Source organism: Canis lupus, chromosome 19, assembly GCF_011100685.1.
Source record: "Canis lupus familiaris isolate Mischka breed German Shepherd chromosome 19, alternate assembly UU_Cfam_GSD_1.0, whole genome shotgun sequence".
Lineage (NCBI taxonomy): Eukaryota > Metazoa > Chordata > Mammalia > Carnivora > Canidae > Canis > Canis lupus.
The window spans coordinates 6,102,613-6,118,034 of record NC_049240.1 but is presented as its reverse complement, the minus strand read 5'-3'; positions in this window follow the sequence as shown (position 1 = coordinate 6,118,034).

Here is a 15,422-nt window from a genome sequence, read left to right as displayed (position 1 = left end):
ACACCTACCAAAAAGAAGTGGTATATTTTCTGCCTCCATAGTTTTGTTAGCATTTTCTATCTAGAATTTCGTATTAATGAAGCATAAAGTATGATTTTTTCTTTCTTTCACTCAGTATAATTTTGAGATTCATCCATATTGCCATGTGTATCAATAGTTCATTTTTTTTATTGCAGAGTAGTATTTCATTGTATGGAAATACCTCAATCTGTTTGCCCACTCGCTGTTGAAGGACATTTGGATTGCTTTCTGTTTGGGGCCATTACAAATGAAATTATTATGATCATTTGTGTAGGTTTTTGCATAAATATAATATTTATTTATGTAGGATACATACCTGGGAGTGTGATTGCAGAACAATGAGGTAAGATTACATTTAATTTTATAAGAATAAGTAATATTGTATTCCATAGTTACTATTCTTCTTAGCACTACATGATAGTTTCTTCAAATTTTTGCCAGCATTTGGTATTGTCATGTTTTTGTATTTATGTATGAATATATATAATATGTTATAAATACATATACATGTATGTGTAATTCTAATAGATGTGTAGTGATATCTAATCATGGTTTTAATTCCCTTTGCTCTAAAAGCTAATGATGTAAACATATTTCATATACTTATTTACAGTATCTTTTTTGTGGATTTTCTTATTTTTACCTATATTTGATGTATTTTCTGTCCCTGGTAAATTATGCACTCTACTTAATGTATTATTCATATTTTTATTTAATGCCTCTCTATCATTTTGCACCATGTTTTTCAACTGATGTGTATTGTTATATTTGAAGTGAGCTTCTTAAGGACAGCACACAATTGTTTAATAGCTTTTTGTGTTCTTTTGTTTATTCTTTCACCACTATTCACTTTCTTTTAAGTGTTGTATTCATATTCAATGTAATTATTTATCTTAGGGCTTAGGTCTTCCATTTTCTTTTTGGTTTTCTGTTTATCCTCTCTCTCTCTCTCTCTCTCTCTTTTTTCATTTCTATGTGTTTTATATTTTCTTGCCTTTCTTCAGTTTATTTGAACATTTTTTTTAGAATTCCATTTTTATTTTTCCATAATGTTTTTACTATATTTCTTTCCATAGCTTTTTTTTTTTTTTTTTTTTTTTAGTATTTGTTCTACGAACTATATAACTATATAATACATACATGGCCATATGCATTCAAGTCTAATGATGTTATTTAAGTGATTTTGGGAGAGGAGAAGCATTGTGTGTACCTATATAACATAAGGGATCTTTAGGTGACAAAACAGTTCTACATCTTGATTTTAATGATAGTTATACAAATTCATATATGAATAGCTAAACATACATAAACACGTATGAGCGAATGTAAAACAGATGAAGTCTAAATAAGACCTGTGGATTTTGCTATTGTCAATTTGCTGGTTTGCTTTTGTAATTATAGTTATCAAAGTATCACCATTTGGGTAACTGAGTGAAGGTTACCCAAGACTAGTCTCTGCTATTCTTTTCAACTTCCTGAATCTAGAACTACTCTTATAAACAAAGGTGAAGAAAATAGAGGTCATCTTTAATTTTATGGGAAGTCAGGAGAAAATGGAATCCTAATATAAAGCTTTCAGTACTGTAATATACCTATTATAATCACAAATGGCTTCATCCAAATAATGATTGTACTGGACTTTTAGGAAAGGTAATTTACCTTGCAATTCTTAAATTATGTAATAAAATTACATAAATGTCTTACATATAATTAGCATTGCACCCTCTCATTTTGCTCACTACAGTAACAAGTTGTTCTTGTTCATGGACATGATTGATATCTTTGTATTACTGAGTTAGATATTATCTTCATGGATAGATAATATCTTCATGGATAGTTAAATATGCAGTCTAACTCAATATAGACTGTATGACAATAAGACAAAATTTTAGAAATTAAGTTATTTTCAATCAACAATTACATTTGTATAGAAAGGAGGAGGGGAAAAGAAAATACCATGGTGCTAAAAATAGCCATGTTGGTTAAGGATAAGTATGTTCCATATCTTATTAAAATATTTCACAGAGAAATGTTTGACAGGTATACTTAACTTATATGGTAAATGTCTTCAGTAAATCCACTTCTAAGCAAGGAGAGTAAAACAATATATGAATGATGTTTGCTTGTGTTTCATTCCTATGAGATCCATTAGTACAATTTCAATTAAAAAAATCATTATCATTTGAAGTTGAACAAGAGAAAAAGATTTTTTAACTCTTAAAAACACATTATGATATTAAATAATATCACTAGAGGATTATTGAATAATTTTCCCTTATTTTTTCTCTTTTCCCCTTCTTTCTGAATTAAATGAGCATATAATCACACACACATATCAGGTTGCAAAAATGGGGCTATCATTTCTCTCATGTATCAGTACTACAGACTTTATACCCCAAAGCATGTGTAAGACAGTTTTGCATATACTGAATTACAAATAAATAAATAACTAAATTAAACTGAATAAATAAATAATATTAAAAGTAAGTTGACCACATTTTACTATATAAGATTTTTATTAAAATTTAAAAAAATAAAAAAATAAAAAAATAAATATTTGGATAACAAATTAGGACTTTTGGAATTTATTTTTCAGGGAGTTGATGCCAGGATATGATTCCTTTTCTTACCACCTCATTCCCCTTTCTCACCACCTCCTTCTAATTCCCTTTTCTCACCTCCTTATAATTCCAGAGCCTAGTAAGTGGTGCTTCCTTGCCATCACTCAGAGAGCTTTTTAGAAAGCATGTAAGACAATTGTTTTTCTCATGCCTGAAAAAGCTGAAGACCCTACAGTGAAAACCTGTCAGTGAAAAGATTGGGTAAGAAATTTTGTCAGTGCAAAGGTTGGGTAAAAAACACTGTCTGATAGAACTGAAGCCAGTAGACTTTAACAACTGGAATATTGGTGAAATGGACAACCAGGGCTGAAGTGAGACCAAAGGAATGGAGTAGAAAAGTATTTAATAAATCTAAAAAGCACAGGGAGAGAAATCAACTTTATTTATTTATTTATTTCTAAATTTCCAAGAAAAGGCTCTAGACTTAAAAGTAGGATGGCCAACTTGTCCCAGCTTGTGTGGGACTCTTCTTTTTGAGCACTAAGAGTCCCAAGTTCTGGGAGGTGCTTCAGTCTCTGGCTCACCACAATGGTTGGTCATCCAGACATGTTACTTCTCACATGGCTGGCAGACATTAATTTCTTTCTTATGAAGTAGAAGCTGAGTTTTGACCAACATAATTCTTTCCAGGCCAAGGTGTGAAAAGTTCGTATCTCAACTCTCCCTTCCACTTAAGGCCTTCTTCCTCCTTGTCTTTATTTACCTCATTAAGCAGAGAAATCAACTTTAAACATTGCCAGACCCAAAGAGCAGAAATCCATCAGCAAATAGGAAAATCCTTGTTACTTCTCTTGTTTTTTCCATTCCCACAAGAAACCTCAAAAGGCACTGACAGCCCAGTTAGGTCTAGGTGAGTCACATCAGAGGAACAAAGCAAAAGCCCACCACCACATTCTTCTTCCCTACCTACAGATTCTCTTCAACTTGGGCTTTACTTCATAGATTTGGCTTAACTTGTAGATTGAAGTACTGCTTAATATGTTGGACTGGTTTCTGATTGAGACTTTTTCAAGATTTTTAAGTGACCATAAGATTATCTATTAAGTCTTTACCCAGGGCCAGACAAAGATCTACTACAGAATAAGTAGTAGATGCAAGAATATAATATGTATTTATTATGCTCACTGATCATGCTTGCTCAACATACATTCATACATAAAACATAACACATTTGTAAACAAGCATGCATGTACATTTTTACTTAAGTAGTTTTTTACTATAAATTCAGTGTCATTATCTCTTTTGCTCAAAAACATTTTATTTTATCCAAAATTAGAAAGTTGATAACTTTCAATAATTCATTTGTATTGATGGACAACCAGTTCATGCTTATTTGTGTGTGTTTGTGTTTAAACAGTGAATTACAGAATTACTTTTACAATCTCTAAATGACCATATTTCAATATCAAAGATTTTGATTAATTGATTTGGTGTAGGACCCAGAATATGATTCTAAAAAAAACACCCCTGGTAGTCCTTATGCATATGGGCCTCAACCATATTTTAAGGAAACACAGGGCTGACTAAATATACCAGAGTATTTACAGAATTATTGTCCAATGTACAACAATACTTTTACTATATTTTAAATAGCCACATACACTTGGCACTGCTTCTAAACCTTTTCCTGTGTTCATTTTCTACTGTTAATCTCTCTTCTGGGAATCCATGCTGTTTTAATATGAGCTATCAAGAGAAATGAAAAAGAAAAAGGGCTTTGAAATGAAATAGAGTTGGGTCAGATTTTGTGTTTTATTACTTATGTGTTCATGGGAAAGACACTTAACTTCTTGTCCCTTAAATTTCCTTATTTTTAAATTATAAAGTATAAAACAAATGCTATGTTTTCAGGCATATAAAACACATAGTGTTCAATGGAATTTAATTTTTCTTCTCCATTCTTTTCTTTACCCTCCTTAATAAATGCATTACCCAATATATACATTTGTAATAGTCTTCCTCTTCCATGAAAAGGTACAGTAATATATTTTAAATCATAAATTGTAAATATATTTTACAATTTTTTCCATAACTTTGTTATAGGATTCTCTCCACTAGTGCAATTTCTATGATAACAATGGGTAAATACATTGGTATTCTACTGCTCTAAGCCCCTGGATTTCATTTTAACATATTTTTTGGTAGTCACATGGATTAAATCTGTAAGAGTTTTTCCAAACCCTGAAAAATACACCAGTAATGACAACGCTAGAAAGTTGCACTGTGACCATTTCACATTAATGTCTGCATTACAAATAGCTATATTTTTATACATTATTTCTTGAATGTGTATAGGAAAATGACAGGGAGCCCTGGGTAAAAAGAAATTCAATATCATTTCACACTCATTAACCATATAAAACCAGATGTTCATTATCACTTTTGTAGAGAAATGTCAAAAAATCTGAATGATTGGAAAAACAGGGTGTTTGATTAATGACTTTTTAGTTGATTGATACAGTTTTAAGATATTTCAGTCTCCATTGCTGAAATAAATGAGTACATTTTTCTATCTTAGCACATATAACAATATAAATATCATTGCATTTTTGTAAGCAAATTCTTTTTTCACATATTCCTATCTCTGAATTTAATTCATATGGGGTTATGTTGGCTATGAAATAAAGAGGGAAATAGATATAATCCTATTTTCAGAAAGCAAACAGAATATTTTTCTTTAGGAAGTTCGTTTCTAATTTTTTAATTCTTTAAAATACAATGCTTAATTTAGGTTCATATTAATTGGATTGTTTTAGCTGGAATTTCCTTAAACTTTGCTCTTCTTTTACCATTTAAAAAGTAGCATTTTTGTGCCCTGAGGGATCACATGTATTAAAAAAGAAAGAGGAAAACAAACAAAAACTAAATATATCGTTCATCAGCTTTTCTTTTGAGGTATGTCACATGTGGACATATTCCCACTAGAAAAATATAGGGCAATATATGTGACTATGAATAATAAACATCTCCCTGTGAGATAAATTAGCATTAAGTTGAATTTCTAAAATTGCAATCTCTATAACATATAGCACTGTCATTTATAGTTTCATGTGTTGAGCAGCAGCACATTTCCAACCTTTATGTTGCAAAGCCCGAATCTGTTTCTATATTTAGATTCACAGCTGTTTGGTTTTTTCACAGATGCTTCCACTACTAAGATAAGCTTTAAAGAACAGATGAATGTGTCAAAATGTTTGTCTCTTATAGAGAAAATAAAAATAATTTATATTTAAAATGATTACTTGTTTTAGGATCAACATGTATTGAGCTCTTTGCACTAGGATTGGAAAGACATAAGTATACAAATTAAGACATTTCACAGGTCATGCCAGAAAATGAGAGAACCTTATATTTGTAAGCCAACATTGGTTCTTCTCCATCTCTCTTCAAAGAACGAAATACTCAGATTACACCTACAGACATAGAAAAAAAATTACTTAATTTTCCCAGGTGCCAATTTATCTCTAATTTATACAAAATCACTGGTTCCTTCTGTGTAAGTGTCAGGCAAGTAAGGTTAAATGAAAAGTAAGTCAGGAGCTTGTCATATGAATTCTATTCTTCCACATTAGATATTATTTTGATTTCTGAAATTTGAATGAAGTACTTACAAGCACAAACTTGGGAATGAGATATACCTGGCCTCCTCAACCTAGCACTTCTGGCTGTTTAATTGGTGTTTAGGTATTTAACTTCTTGCCCTTCTACCTCATCTCCTCTTTACAATGAGGATAATGCGATAATAATGTTACCTACCTTAAGTGGTCTGAGGATTAAATTACATTGAATATAAAATGCTAGTACAGTGTTCAGCATATAACACTGAATTGCTTTTATTGAAATTATTACTATTTTCTCCTTTTTATCATGAAATAACTCTTGCACCTATTAAATACTAAATATTAAAAATGTGTACAAAAATGTGAGCCATTTTCCCAATCTAGATCCATAATTCCATTCTCAAAACATAAACAGCATAAAAAAACATCATATGTATTAACACATAGCATTTGCCTATGATTATGTTTCATTTTTATAAAGTGGGAATGGACCATTCACATTTTCAGAATACTGCCTTTTAATTTAATTAATAATATATCCTAAAGGGGCACCTGGGTGTCTCAGTTAAGTGCTGGACTCAATTTCGGTTCAGGTCATGATCTCAGGGTCTTGAGGTACAGCCCTGTGGTGGGCTCCACACTCCAGTGGGGAGACTGCTATTCTCTCTGTCTCTCTTTCTCTTCCTACTTGTGCTCTCTCTCTTAAAATAAATACATAAATCTTTTAATATATCTATATATCCTAAAGACCTTGTATTACAACGGTAGAGTCATTTATTATTTTTTATTTTAATTTTTAGAGTCATTTAAAGTCCACATTAGTTATCAAGAATTTAATTAGCCCTCTACTAAATGTTTGTGTTATTTATATTTTGTGTGTTATTACAAATAATATTCTAAAGAACCTTAATTAATGAGCATCTTTAGACAGTTTACAGTAAAGATGTGAAAAAAAATTCCTACTGGGTGAGATGTTGCATGAAATAATATGTGCCTGTTCAATTTAATTAAAATGCCAGAGGGGATCCCTGGGTGGCTCAGCAGTTTAGCACCTGCCTTCGGCCCAGGGCGTTATCCTGGAGTCCCGGGATCGAGTCCCACATTGGGCTCCCTGCATGGAGCCTGCTTCTCCTGCTGCCTGTGTCTCTGCTTCTCTCTCTGTGTCTCTCATGAATAAATAAATAAAATCTTAAAAATAAAATAAAATAAAATACTAAAATGACAGGTTATCAAAATGGTACTGCCTATTTCCTCATATTCTACTATTATCAAAATTTCAATTATGATATATAATTGTTACTACATAGGTCTAAAGCTGAATTATAGCTTTAATTATATTTTGCTATCTAGACTTTTATATCAACACATTAGTAGAACTTTGAACTGAGGCAAATAATTTACAGTGGTTGTGTTTCTTTTACCCTTGCCTGGAAAATAGAATAACAGTAACAGCAACAATATAATCCAATGGGATCATATACTGATGAACTATTACAATGAATACAAAGGGCTTTATATATGTTAATGCTCATTTAAAAAATGAATTGAGACTTTTTTCTATTATTGTAGAATGCTTATTAAAATCTAATTTCTTGTAGTAAAATTAAGTAGTATACTTCCAATCAAGGAGAGCAACATAACTTTTGTTTAATCATTGCCAGCTTCCATATCTTGACTATACAAAATTAATATGCCTAACTGGAATTTAAATAAAAACTTGAAAAAATTAATAAGCTCTTTGGTCATACTCATTGTGTAGGATACCTGGGACTATTTCAATATGCAGTGAAGCCAGTTGAGCAGGATCATGCTCAATTAAAATTCTGATGGAGATTTTGACTAATTTCTTTTTGTGCTGTAAAGATTCATGTTTTTATTCAGAGCAATAAACCCTAAGGGTTCACTTAATCCTAGAAGTGTTTATTTTGAAATATAAAATAATCACTAACAAGATTTTATAGTTCTGTGGTAGATAGAATTACTGTCCCCAACTCTTTTTTTTTTCCTCTTTCTTAGCACTCCATGCTCTGCCACTTGACTTTGCATTATTTCCCATGTCTTGGGGGGTCAGGGTATTTATCCATCAATCTACCTAGCCATAATGACTTACTTTAAACAGATGATTAAAATGTTTTTTGACACAAGTGGGACCGATGATGGAAATAAAAATAGTGGGAAAATGTTTTTAAGTATCTAGAATTATTAATTCAAGTAAATAAAATTACTTTTTTAAGAAGTTTCATATGTCACTTTTATATCATCTGTTTTGGTTATTATCACATGACTTAAATATTCATACTAGAGGAAGCAAGTCTGAAATAAGGGTAGAGAAAGGTCCAATTCCTGCCCTAAACTATCAACCTCACTAAATTAGAAATTTGGATAAAGTAATTCAGTTCAAATATATAATCTTTCAACAGTATTGACTGTAGGAATAAAATAAATCATTTGATCTAACTGAAGAAAAGTTAAAATTATTTTATAACTCTCCTGGTTTATACATTAATGACTTTTTTTTCCTTTGACCAAAACTTCAAACACATTTATCTTGTATCCTAAACCCGTGCCCAATATATACTGGATTATTAAATACATTTATGAGTAAATGATAAGTCAATACATAAACCAATTAAAATGTGCTTTTAAAATAATTACTACACGATATGAGAAATCATGAATTACATATCAATTAGTATGATAGTGCCTGTAGAAGCACTCAGATGTATCAAAACAATTCAAAATTACAATATTTTGACCATTCCACCATAAAAATATCTAGCCTGAAACAAATTATATGTCTTTAAAGTGAAATTTATATTATTTTCATGTGAAAAATAATTAAAAACAGAAAGTGTGCGTTTAGAGAAAATATTCTTTAACATTCACTGATAGAATAAATTGTATTGCTATCATTCCAAAATGTAGCTTCTCTAATCAATTTACTATTTTTGCTTCTGTGAAGCATTTAAGTATGTGGAGATCACACATTTCTTTCTCAGACTGGCTGTCTGCTGAGTCTGATAATATCCAAAAATTGCATACCTTTCTGACACTTGAAAACTTATCTTTTTGAATGTTTTGGCATCTGTACTATCCTTTGGTGTACTGGAAGTTGAAAATTCAAATAATATGCTTTTAAAAAGAAATAATCCTGGCAGAGATTAAAACGAGTGATTTTATATTTTAGTACTCCTCTGTCTTCTGTAAGATATGTCAACCATAAAGGATTGCAAAAATACAGCACTGGTGAGATCTCAACTTTCTCATCTTTTTATAGGATATTAGGGACTGTGTTCATGTCATCAAATCCCTTGATTGTTTGATTAAGCAGCTTCTTGGAGGTAAATGATCTTATACCTCAGATTTCTGTCAAGCCTTAGGCTTAGCTCTTAGAAAGAAACATGTGGATTACTTAAACAGTGATTTAAAGCGTAGAGATTTGGTAGCACTGATTCACAGAATGCTTGAGTGTTGTGAGATATGTCAACTTAAACAATGGAATTAAGTCTACACATTGCCATCTTGGAAGTAGTCATAGATTTTTTGGTTTATGGCTTCATAGCATCCCAGTGGGCATGCAAGAAGTTAAACTTCCTTACAAGAAAGTCACTTAAATCTCAAGGAAGTAGTGTGATAGGAACAAAAGAATTTTCCTTACTCTGGACTTACTTTACTATTTCTTAAGACCTATTTTGGTAATTGAGCCAATTTTTAAAATATTTTTTTTAATTTAAATTGAACATTTGAAGCAAAATAGAAATTTTAAAAATAATGTTTCACTTACATACAAATAGGGGTTTATTCATTCAAGGTGAGCAAATGTTACCATCTATTAAAAAATGTTAATTAAAAAAGTTAATCTAAAACACATCTACTCCCATTTCATCAATAAAATGTGGGCAAATGAATTTAGGTATATGTAATAAAATTAACATCTTGGTAACCAATGTAAGGGTTTAGACTTTTTATCAGATAAGCAGATGGGCTTATTCATATAATCTGTAAAATCAAATTACATGTATTAAGTTCATTAAACAAGTAATTAAATAGTCTAATTTAGATGAAGACAACTCACAGAGTTTTAGACTCAGAAGAAATCTGTAAAATTCTCTGCTCTAACCGTGAATTCAGTAAAGTCCCCATACATCCCTGCAGAATAGATATAGTGACAAAGAACTCTCTATCAAAGAAAGCATCTCATTTCTTTTTTATTCAGTACTGTACTTTAAAAAAAACACACAATATTTGTTATATAGAGCTAAATCAGGTTCCTGAAACTTCTACTTGCTAAGTGTAATTCTAATCTCTTCAGAGTCAGAGTAAATCTGCTTCAAGTTCAACAATATAACTCTTCACATTTATGAAAAAAATAGCATTTATCTTATGAATTACATCTATTTTAAATCAAATATACCAAGTTCTTAGAATTCATAAGCAATAAACCAACAACATTAGAATAAATAAACAGCCCAAACTGGTCCTTTATTTATGATAAATCCAAGAGTTTGACACTCTTATCTATCACTAAACATACAGCAGTAGGAGTAAGGGAAATGAAGACAAATGCCACTAAAGGACATCAAACAACACAGTATTTTAACACAAATGTGTAAAACTTCCACATGAAAAGGATTTACGTAGAGTTTCTCCTGTTAAATGAAGGCTGAAGGCACAAGGGACATTCATGAATTTCTCCTTTACTTCTCTTGTAGCAACCCAGGCTCATCCAAGGAGAGACTTTACTCTCAAAGGAATATAGTTTTAAACAATTAAATATGAAGTTTGATGCATGAACCTTTTTAATGTTGGTTTGATAAATGTAGTGTTCCTTGATCTAGCAAAAGAAAAATAATTGTTTCCTTTTGGGATGGATTCTCAAAGTAGAGAGCAACTGTTGACCTAAGTGCAATGTCAGATATCCGCATACTCCAATTCCATAATCATTAACAAGAGAAAATATTACAAGTAAAACATCATTGTAATTCTCGCTAAATGTAACCAGTGAGGTGGTGAATCTGGGTAATATTAAGAAGACATTCTTATTTGTCTTATGAGTGGTTATCTAGTTCAAGAAAGAAAAGGACACATTTGATTTTTAATGTGATAGGACTAATTCCTACCATGGTTGATTGTACAGTGATGTTGCCTAATGTTAAACCTGAAAATTATTAGACATCGATATTATGTGAAATTCTGTAGCTGAGCCATAGCCGAGCCCTCTTAATAGATTGCATTTTGTCCATGCTTTCCCTTAACTCCATTGAGATGAACCCAGTTCCATTTTTAAAGCAATCATAATGCCTGAAATTGATTTGATAAATTAGGTGGTTTCAACCTACGATTTTTGTAGCAGAGTCATGAGGTAAAAATAGATATGTCTGCAGTTTAAAATGACTCCACAGCGAGGCACCCGAGTGGCTGAGTTGGTTGAGTGTCAGACTCTTGATCTCAAGTCAGATCTTGATTTCAGGGTCATTAGTTCAAGCCCTGCATTGGATTCCACACGGACTGTGAAGCCTACTTTAAGATAAAATGAATCCACATCATGTAATAATAATATCCCTTTTAGTTTTTTTTGTTTTTTATTTATTTATTTATTTATGATAGTCACACAGAGAGAGAGAGAGAGAGAGGCAGAGACACAGGCAGAGGGAGAAGCAGGCTCCATGCACCGGGAGCCCGACGTGGGATTCGATCCCGGGTCTCCAGGATCGCGCCCTGGGCCAAAGGCAGGCACCAAACCGCTGCGCCACCCAGGGATCCCAATATCCTCTTTTTGGAAATAATTTTCATCATTACAAAATTTGATCCAAACATATTTACGGCATCACATGAAAAATACATGGTCATATGCAATGTTTCATTTAATTGATTAATTTATTCAGCATACATTAATTAAGCAATTATTTGACATTATCTCTACAACAATAAATATTAAAATATATTTATTCATTTAGTTATAGTGGAGAATATAGATTGCTGAACACATAGCTGTTAAATAAACAAAAAGCAAAAAAGTCTGACACTTCTAGCTCTTAATTTTACATGGTTCACTTTTAGTCTTTGTTGCAGTCATCTGATGGTCCATTGTTTCTCCCACTTTCTTTGGAGATTTTTGTTTCAGGTTTAACCTCTATCTGCAAGAAAATTCTATGCTAATCACTAGTGGGTTATACCAAGCCTGATCTTTCCATCATAAATCTTTTCCCTCTTGCCCTCTAAATGCCCAGTTGACCTATTTATTCCACTGGCCACCTCAGATCAATATCTTGGGTAATTCTACATGGAATGTATCCTGTGACTAAAAATGCCCCTAATTGTGTGATAAATAATATGGTCACTTGATCAATAACAAACTAGATTTCCTTCATAATCTTGATTTCAGCCATTTACCTCTCTGACTAACCACATTTAGTTTCTATCTCATTCCCTATAGTGACTAACTCCAACAAAATTTGATTCACATTTGGACTGACTTTCTATTGATTCTCTGTCCTTTATCTTTCACCAACCACATAGTATCATTTCATTCCTTAACAAGCTTATATCTTAGTTAGTAACTGCAACTATGTACATAGATATAGCTCGACTTCCTTGCTTGCTTGTTTTTGCTTCATTATACTTTAATACATCACACTTGTGTAAGTAAAATAAAACCTTACATTCAGCACTCATCTATTTCTTGTCTGCACCCATGCAGTTGATCATGGTTGAACATTTTTGACAGATCTCACTTTAAATTCATGATAATCAATCTTATGATCTTCATTTTTGTCCACCATTCATGCTATATATTTGCAGTCCACTCACTACTGAACTCTTAGAGATGCCTAATTAATAATTTCTTCTTTCTCTACTACCAATTAGCCCATCCTCACACTCAGCTGATTGTGTCTGATATTTCCCCAAGAAGATTGAAGAAGAAACATTCACAATAAGCTCTCACCTAACGTTATGCACCTAACGTTAGCTATTCTGTGTCTACTTCCTTTTTTCTCTACTTGACAAATTTTCTTTACTACTACAAAACCCCTTCTATTTGCTCTCTAAATTCTATCCTCATTTATCTACTTAAGAACAAAATATAACAGTTGAGTATTCATTTAAAAACTGATAGAATACCCACGTTTTGCTCTATATATCTGGAATGTGCCAGTCACTCAGGACCTCTTAAGACATGACTTTAATCAGTCATTCAGTGACATAACTTAGTGTTCAATTTTGCAGATCACACCTTATTTAAGAGTAGGATAATCAGGTTGTTAGAATAAATCTATGGTAACCACAGCATGTATATGTTTAGAACTAGGAATTTAGGGCACCGTTCAAATAATCTGTAAATTATATGAAACTTTACATTTAAATTAATATTTTAATAAAATGACATCTTCATAATGTCATTTTTCCAAACAAGAAATTATATATTAGCTCCAGTTACATATTACTACCAATAATTTTTTGATAGATTATATTTAGTTTTATAAAATTACTTTATCTTACAATCCTACTGTAAATGGATCACTTCAGACAGTATGTTCTAATTGAATATGAAAGATATAAAACAGAAGATGCATACCTGTAATTCACAGGAAAATTTTGCTACACTACATGACTTATTTTATATATTAAAATCTCTTTGAAAATGTCAACTATAAAATAACATAATACTGTCCATGAAAGTCAAATATCCAAGAGATGAAAGCTCTAGAGTAAATACTGATAGAATGTGGCTGTATAATGATTATAGATCCAACAAAAGCACAAGAAAACAGACTGGCCTACTGGCAGATGCTTATGTTGGGTTACATTGAAATGAGTAGAGATTTTAGAACTCCACTCTGGGTTGAAGTGACTGAATTAAGGAATGGAGCAGTCTCAAAACACAGCTGTTCTCTCTCAAAATTTGTACTAAATTTTGAATAAGCATGGGGAAAAAGCTAAAAAGCTTTGCTGAAAACGTTATGGAGAGTTGAAATGAATTGCCCATGGCCTTGCAAGGCTAAGGGAAGGAAGGCTTAATAGATTTCAATTGAAATTCTTAGAGGGCCACATCCTAAAGATGAACCAGATGTAATTTTGCTAAATGGTAATTTAACTCAGGTCCATGTTCATTTCTGGCAAGACTGAGGTGATCAGCCTCAAATTTCTATTATAAGAAATAAGGAATGGTTTTTGAGGAAAAATAACATCATGTTCTGTGGCTAATTTATGCAAAATATCCAATGGATAATAAAGAGCATTAGATGTATTGCAAGGCAACAAAATGTTGTCAATATATAATAGTATTCAAGATAAAACCATGTCATAGATGTAGATACTGAGGTGATTTAGGAATTAGAGCTACTCAAACAAGGACTTCAAAACTTATATATCTAAAATAATAGAGGAAAGAATGGATGAAATAAACAAAAAAATGATTTTTTAAAAAGATTTTATTCATTCATTCATTCATTCATTCATTCGAGACAGAGAGAGAGAGAGAGAGAGAGACAGAGACAGAGACAGAGACACAGGTAGAGGGATAAGCAGGCTCTATGCAGTGAGCCTGACATGGGACTTGATCCCAGGTCTCCAGGACCAGGTCCTGGGCTGAAGGTGGCGCTAAACCTCTGAGCCACCTGGGCTGTCCACAAAAAATGAATATTGCGAAAGATCTGAATGCACAAAAAAATCAAATAAACATCATAGAAGTGAAAATAACCATATTTGAAATTACCTTAATAAATGGACTATTGGCATGTTAGATGCACAGGAACAACAGATCAGTAAAAATATCTAAATTAAAGCACAGAAATAGAACAAAAAGAAAACGATTAAAGTGTAGGGGACACATGAAACATTCTCTAAAAGAAAAAGGTAAGCACAACTACAAGGAAGGAAGTAGTAAAAATAGGAACATATACAAATGAAAAGAAAACAAATGTACAAGTAGAAATACCTACAAATTAAAAACTGATTAATACAACATAATGAAATTCTAGAAAAGCTAGATAGAGAGAAAGTGAGTGAGAGGAGAGAAAAAGCATAATTACTATTATTAGAAATAAAAATGGGGGCATCAATACAGATTCTACAGGCATCAAAAGAAAATAAAAACTTAAAAATAACACATTTGATAAAATAAAAAAAGGGACAGATACCTTAAAAATCCTACAACTAAACAAAATTGGCAGAAGAAAACATAGAAAAATCTGAACACTATATGCTATTGAATATCTTA